Source organism: Barbus barbus, assembly GCF_936440315.1.
Source record: "Barbus barbus genome assembly, chromosome: 45".
Lineage (NCBI taxonomy): Eukaryota > Metazoa > Chordata > Actinopteri > Cypriniformes > Cyprinidae > Barbus > Barbus barbus.
This window is the reverse complement of record NC_136723.1, coordinates 4,620,308-4,626,307: the sequence shown is the minus strand read 5'-3', so window position 1 is coordinate 4,626,307 and position 6,000 is coordinate 4,620,308. Positions and strand designations below refer to the sequence as shown.

The window sequence follows — 6,000 nt, the reverse complement described above, 5'->3', positions numbered from 1 at the left end:
TTTTATTATAAGTGTTATATTTATTATATTATTATTATATATTTATTATATTTATTATTATATTATTATATTTATAATCATAGCAATACTCATCATGCAGTTTGGATTCTATGGTGGCAAATCACACACGCAATTAAGTAATTAATTAATTGCTAAAATAAGTAATATATATATATATATATATATATATATATTTTTTTTTTTTTTTTTACTACAATGCTACTGCTATAAAAATCATATAATTAATACAGGATCCCAATGTATAAAGGAACCTGCCAGATGTGGAAATAATATTTATTTCAGTCATTTTATTTGTATTTATTTTGTTTTATTGTATTTTATTATTTTATTTTATATTTGATTTGGCCTAGTGGGGACATAAAACGTTACATTTTCAGCGGATTCCAGACATTACAGAAAATACTGTGCAGGAGACATAGTGCATACTTGAAAAGCAGTGCGTAAAGAATGGTAGCATGGCATTGGAAACACCGCCCGGGATGGTTCTGTGACAGGAAATGCTGGCTCGAGCGCGCGTGTACTGACAGAGCTCTTCTCCAATGGGAGCAGCGGAGGGGAAGGCGCAGTCAAATCCTCGGACTTTACTACGAAGGTGAAGCGCAGCCAAGGCAATGGAGAGGAACCGCGTCAAAATGCTCGCTTAATGTTTGAAGAAAAGTAAGGTAAGGATTGACAAGAAACACTTGAAAAGTTGCACTTTGGGAAGAAAAGGTTGAATTTATTAGTAATGGCGAGAGGAAAGTTCTGGCAACCCAAAGGAGATCATATAACTGAGCTCTGGGAGCTGCGCTTGGAGAGGTGTCCGCTGTAGTGAAGATACACAGTTTCTCATGTTAAAAACTAAGTGTTTACATTTGAAAAACAGAAATAGCGTCGCGTGTAGCAGCTCGGTACCTGTTGAATACGCGATGATGTTTTATGTAGGTTATAATATTGTGGAATAGAGGGACGTACTAACTTGAGTACTACGTTAAATCGGTTTATCCTACTGCTGGGACAGTTTACTGGTGTATTAAAATAAATAAAATTAAACTATTTATTTATTTATTTACTAACATTTTAAAAAACATTTTTGACAAGTAGTTTTTTCTTGTTTGTATTGCATTGCACTTTTAATCTGTTTTTAATTTCTGTTTATCTAATCATCTTCATCAGTAATGTAACCAAATATGATAGTCCGTGACAGAATGAAGTGACTGTATTGGCAATAGTAGGCTGTGCAGAGGGACATGTTGTGTCCAAGCATTAACTGTGCCAATGTCACATGACTACATCCCTGCTGCATTATAAAAGACAGCATGGACAATTGTAACAGTTTTTTTTTTTCCCTGTCACATATGCATCAATTGTGTCACAATATTACTTCTATCACAAAATAAACACTAAATCAGAATCAGAACCTCACTGTGTTTTGTCAAGATTAAAAGTTTTGATTATAAAATATTGGAGTCTACATTTTGTAATATGATGCTTGACAACAGAATTTAAAGGAGCCTGTAATTTCCATGGCAACGCAATGTGTGATTTCAATTTGAATTCTGAGTGTTTAGGTTTTGAATGCTTACTTTTATCAAAATCTATATTACAATTATGATCAGTGCTACAAACGTTTAATTTAACTCTACATTTTACATTTAATTGACGTAGGTAATTACTGCTAATATGTTAAATCAAAATAAAAGAGACGGCAAAAATGGCAAAATGCATTAAAAAAAATTAATGAAATTTGGGTGTCAATTTTTGTGATATCAACTTTAAATTTGGAACATAACTAATTAGACATAAGGCTTTGAGTTTTTTTGTTTTTGTGTAGCTTTTTATTTTAGATTCCAAAATACTTAGTAATATGTATTATAATATTTATTATAAATGTAAAAATAGTGCAGTCAATTTTTACTTACAGTAACCTTAACCTTTAACTTTTGTACTTTATTTTTGTTAATTCTTTCATGAAGTTCAGATTTGAAAGTCTAATGGACATATTTTAAGAGTTATATGAGACATAAACAAGCAAGACAAATTACCTGTAATGGGAAATACATTCCCAAAAGTTACATTTTGAGTGTCCCTGCTTTCTCTTACTCTTTCATAAGCGCACCGGCTTGTCAGTTATAGTGGACTTTAAACATGATTGTTTTAACATCTAAACATAAAGCAGAGTGAGACAGTTAATGCTTCTAATATTTTGGAAAGGTCTTTGTTTTTAAATAGTTTGGGAACAGTGTCTCCAGTCAATCTCTTTTGTGTAATTTAACCTTGGATCAGCTTTACGCTGGTTGCAAAGTCCAAACTGTTGAAACTCAGCCAGGTGTTAGGACCATCATCTTCTACATGGAGAACATCTGCCCAGATGTTCATTCCTCAGGTCTCGACCGTTTATATACAGTAAATACTAGAAGCGGAATGCAAACATAAGAGAAACACATAAAAAAGCCTCTAAATGCAGGAAAGCGATACGCCTGCAAAGTTAGTTTGGCGGTGGAATGCGTGGCTCCACTCTTTAACTGAATCCTCTCTGGTTTCCCGACTCGCAAAGTTCTGTTCCTCATTCAGCACACTCGTTTCCAATGCATATTTCAGCACGCATTATGAGTGGCTGTAATCAATTTCAAATTAAACTTGAGTGTTCTTTGTTCTGTCAGAGGAACAGGGCCTCCGAGAAGGGGACGTGGTCGACTATCTCGCTGGCACACTGACCGTGTGTTGGCTCTTGGCTGCTCCAAGACTTTGCTTTCTTGAGGCCCTAGATGGGATTTCATACATTGTGCTTAGGCTGCCTAAAAGTTTTCATATGTATTTGCTCAAGCTTAGGTGTATACATATATACGCCGGACAGTTACTGGGTGACTAATTATGCAGCGTGAAGCTTCAGTTTTTGCCTTTTTCCATGCAACTGTAATGTGAGGACAGGGTGAGTCATTGCAGAAGAGTTCAAGTTCATTAAGGATTTGTTTATGAGTTGAAAGTGTCAAGGCCCTGCAGTTGGGAAATGCCGTAATTATCCTGAAATAGAGGCCCCTTGTCCTGGTCTTTGATGTCCACTCAGTGTAATGCAGGACATGGCATGTTGCGCAAGAAGTGCATTTATTCTTGCGTTTTTTTGTTCTCTCGGTACACATTTAGTTTTTCTCTAATGAAACGATCCACATGCTCCGTCCTTGGAAACCACAGAATGACATCAGACATGAGGTTTTTGCATATGTGCTCGATGGTCATTTCCATATGGCATTTACATTGCGTAATCTGGACTGATTGTTCGATATAGAATGTATCACAGTTTCCGTAATTAGTACTATTAAGTAGCACAACTATTTTCAATATTGGTGCAAATCAGTATATTAGAATGATTTCTAATACTGACACTGAAGACTGGAGTAATGATGCAACCAATTTTAATTTCAACATATATTCAAATAGAATATTTCACAGTTTTACTGGGGTTTTTTTGTATACGCAGATTTGTATACACCACTGTGCTCAAGAGTCGACAACATTTTCTGTCCATTTTCCAAAAAGAGAAAGATGTTTTGAATGCGTAAGGAGAAGTACACTTTATAAATGGCTGACATGAACTAAAAGCCTCAAACTGCCAGTCTTTAATAATGGGGTTTATTCTCACAAATCTTTTATTCATCTTTGGATTCAGAACAAAAATCTTTAATGTAATAGTTGGAATTTTGTCAGGACGATCAAATCTGTAAAACATTTAGTGGTTAAAATAGACCCAACACCCTCCATTTAGTTTGTTGTCCACTAGCCGCACGTTTTATAGTCTATTTCATCTTTCTCCATTTTATATAAAGCCTAAATGGCTTTTAATGAGAGGCAGATCTTTTCCCCAAAATGGTATCTGGAGGCACTCTGCTAACGTAATGCCGTCTATTATGTTTAAGTTTCACATTTAATATGCTATCCATGATACTTTTTCTCAAAAGGCAATACGGCAACCAAGATCTTCTAAATAAGGACATGTATTTTTTGGACCAGAGTAGCACTTAAAGGTCTACAAACTATGTTTTTAGTTGAAATAAAGCCTTAATCAGCCTGCAAGTAGAGGTTTGTTATAGCATGTGTTGATAGTGACACTTTTTAATTATTGCTGTAAAACACATTGGACTTGGACTTGCTAGAAGTCAGTTAATTTTCTACTTGAAGTAAGAAGAAATTCTGATTTAAAATGATTAAAAACTGAATGTTTTCATCAGATCAAAATCTAAAATCACTAGTGTTATGGGGTCCATTTTTTATAATTAAAAGTAAATAAATAGAATAGAAAAAGAATAGAGAACGCTGGTGTTAGAGGGTCCATTTTTATAATAAATAAAACGAAAACAAGCAGTAGAATAGAAATAAAACAGAGAGTGCAAGTGTTAGAGGGTCAATGTTTTTTTTTAAACAAATAAATAAATAAAACCATCAGATAAAATAGAAATATAATAGAGTGCTAGTGTTAGGAGGTCACATTTAAAAAATATATATATAATAAAAAAACAAGATAAAATAGAAATAGAATAGAGAGTGTTAGAGGGTCTTTTATTTTTTTATAGAGTGTTTGAAAATCTGTCTGGGAGACAAACATTCTTAAATTAGAATTAAAATTTTCTTCAATAATTTGTCTATTAACATCAAGAGACAGAAGGGCTCTAATTACTGCATAAGTATTGATTTTAGGCGGTAAAATTCTCTTGGCTCGGGCCTGTCATGGCAACTCGCTTTGATTCCGCTAAAGCCTTTTATCTCTGAAGATCTCTCGCTGCCACTCAGATTTAATAAGGAGTTTCAAATGGTTGTAATCTGTTTGAGGAATGGCCTCGCTATGTACACATTACAAGAATAAATGTTTGGTAGACATACGACTTCTATCAGTAAGGGTAGTCAAACAAAGGTCTGTTTGCAGAGGGTTCGATTGTGCAGCAGTGCTCTTGTCTGGATGCTGTACATTTTTTCCCCCTCTCATGCCGAAGACCGGCACTCTATGAGCCAAGCATGTTGGAACAGTGGTAACAGAATATGTGTGCCGTTTCCCAGCAGGTGTGAGTCATAGGCACAAAGAAAGTACTTTATCTTCTGGAGCGCTACCCTCTGTTTGGGAACCATATACAAATACATATACCTGCAGGCAAAATCTGATACTCTGTCTGTCATGCTGTTTGATACTCAGCAAACCTTTACCGACGGATCATCTTCGGTTGTTCATGAGACCTTTTCTTCATCACGTGCAGCAGGTCAAACGGTATCACCTCTGCAGGGAGTTGTCAATTTCAACCGGTCTGAGACTGCCACCCGCTTGATAAACGACACTAGAGAGCGTTCAACACGCTATTCAGTGCACTTCACAATTCACTCCTGGGCTTTATACTCCCCATGACTCAGTTGGCGCTGATTGGGCATTGAAATCAGACACGAGACTCTGCAAATCCAGTCCCATATTCCTCATGCCAGATCCGGGACTCAAGAAACAGGCTGCTGGTCTGGGCTTAGTGTCGTCTGACATTTATTTGCTTTCACTTGTTTGCTGAAATGACATGTTGGCCTTGTGGAGTTTGCACCGTTCATGATGTGGTAGCTTGTCGAAGTGAGCTTTGGCCCGTTCGGCCTCCATAATTACATGCAGCGGGACTGTGGCGTCATTTTAAATGCCAAGCAACCCAAGCTGGTGTTGAGCTGTCATTGTCAATGAGGTCCTTGTGCTTGAGAGATCTTCGAAATCTTCGGTCTGCTTTCGAAGAGCAGGTAGCGGCTATCCGAGGTTGCTGGGTCAATGAACGTTTCCAAGTTTGCTTGTAACCATGACTCATGACTGCGGTATACGGAAACCTCTTGTACGAGGTAAATAACTGGTGTTCTTCATGAAAAACCGAGAGTGCGACTTCCATGAAAGGCGCTGCTTCCAAGAGAAAGTTTGTGCCATACCAAGTTGTAATCAAGTCTTCAGGCCATGTTTGGAACCGCAGAACTAGGCAATCCATCAGCTGAGGA

The 6,000-nt window shown here is 36.6% G+C and overlaps 1 protein-coding gene across 1 annotated transcript in view; it reads left to right on the top strand.

Annotated features, from left to right (window-relative positions):
• Positions 1 to 485: 485 nt before the first annotated feature.
• The window catches only part of LOC306864564 (ciliary neurotrophic factor receptor subunit alpha-like), a 35,766-nt gene continuing 30,251 nt past the window's right edge, over positions 486 to 6,000 (top strand). The window contains exon 1 of the mRNA XM_079408661.1: positions 486 to 683. The gene's annotated coding sequence lies outside the window, so the exon portion shown is untranslated. The remainder of the gene's footprint in view (positions 684 to 6,000) is intronic.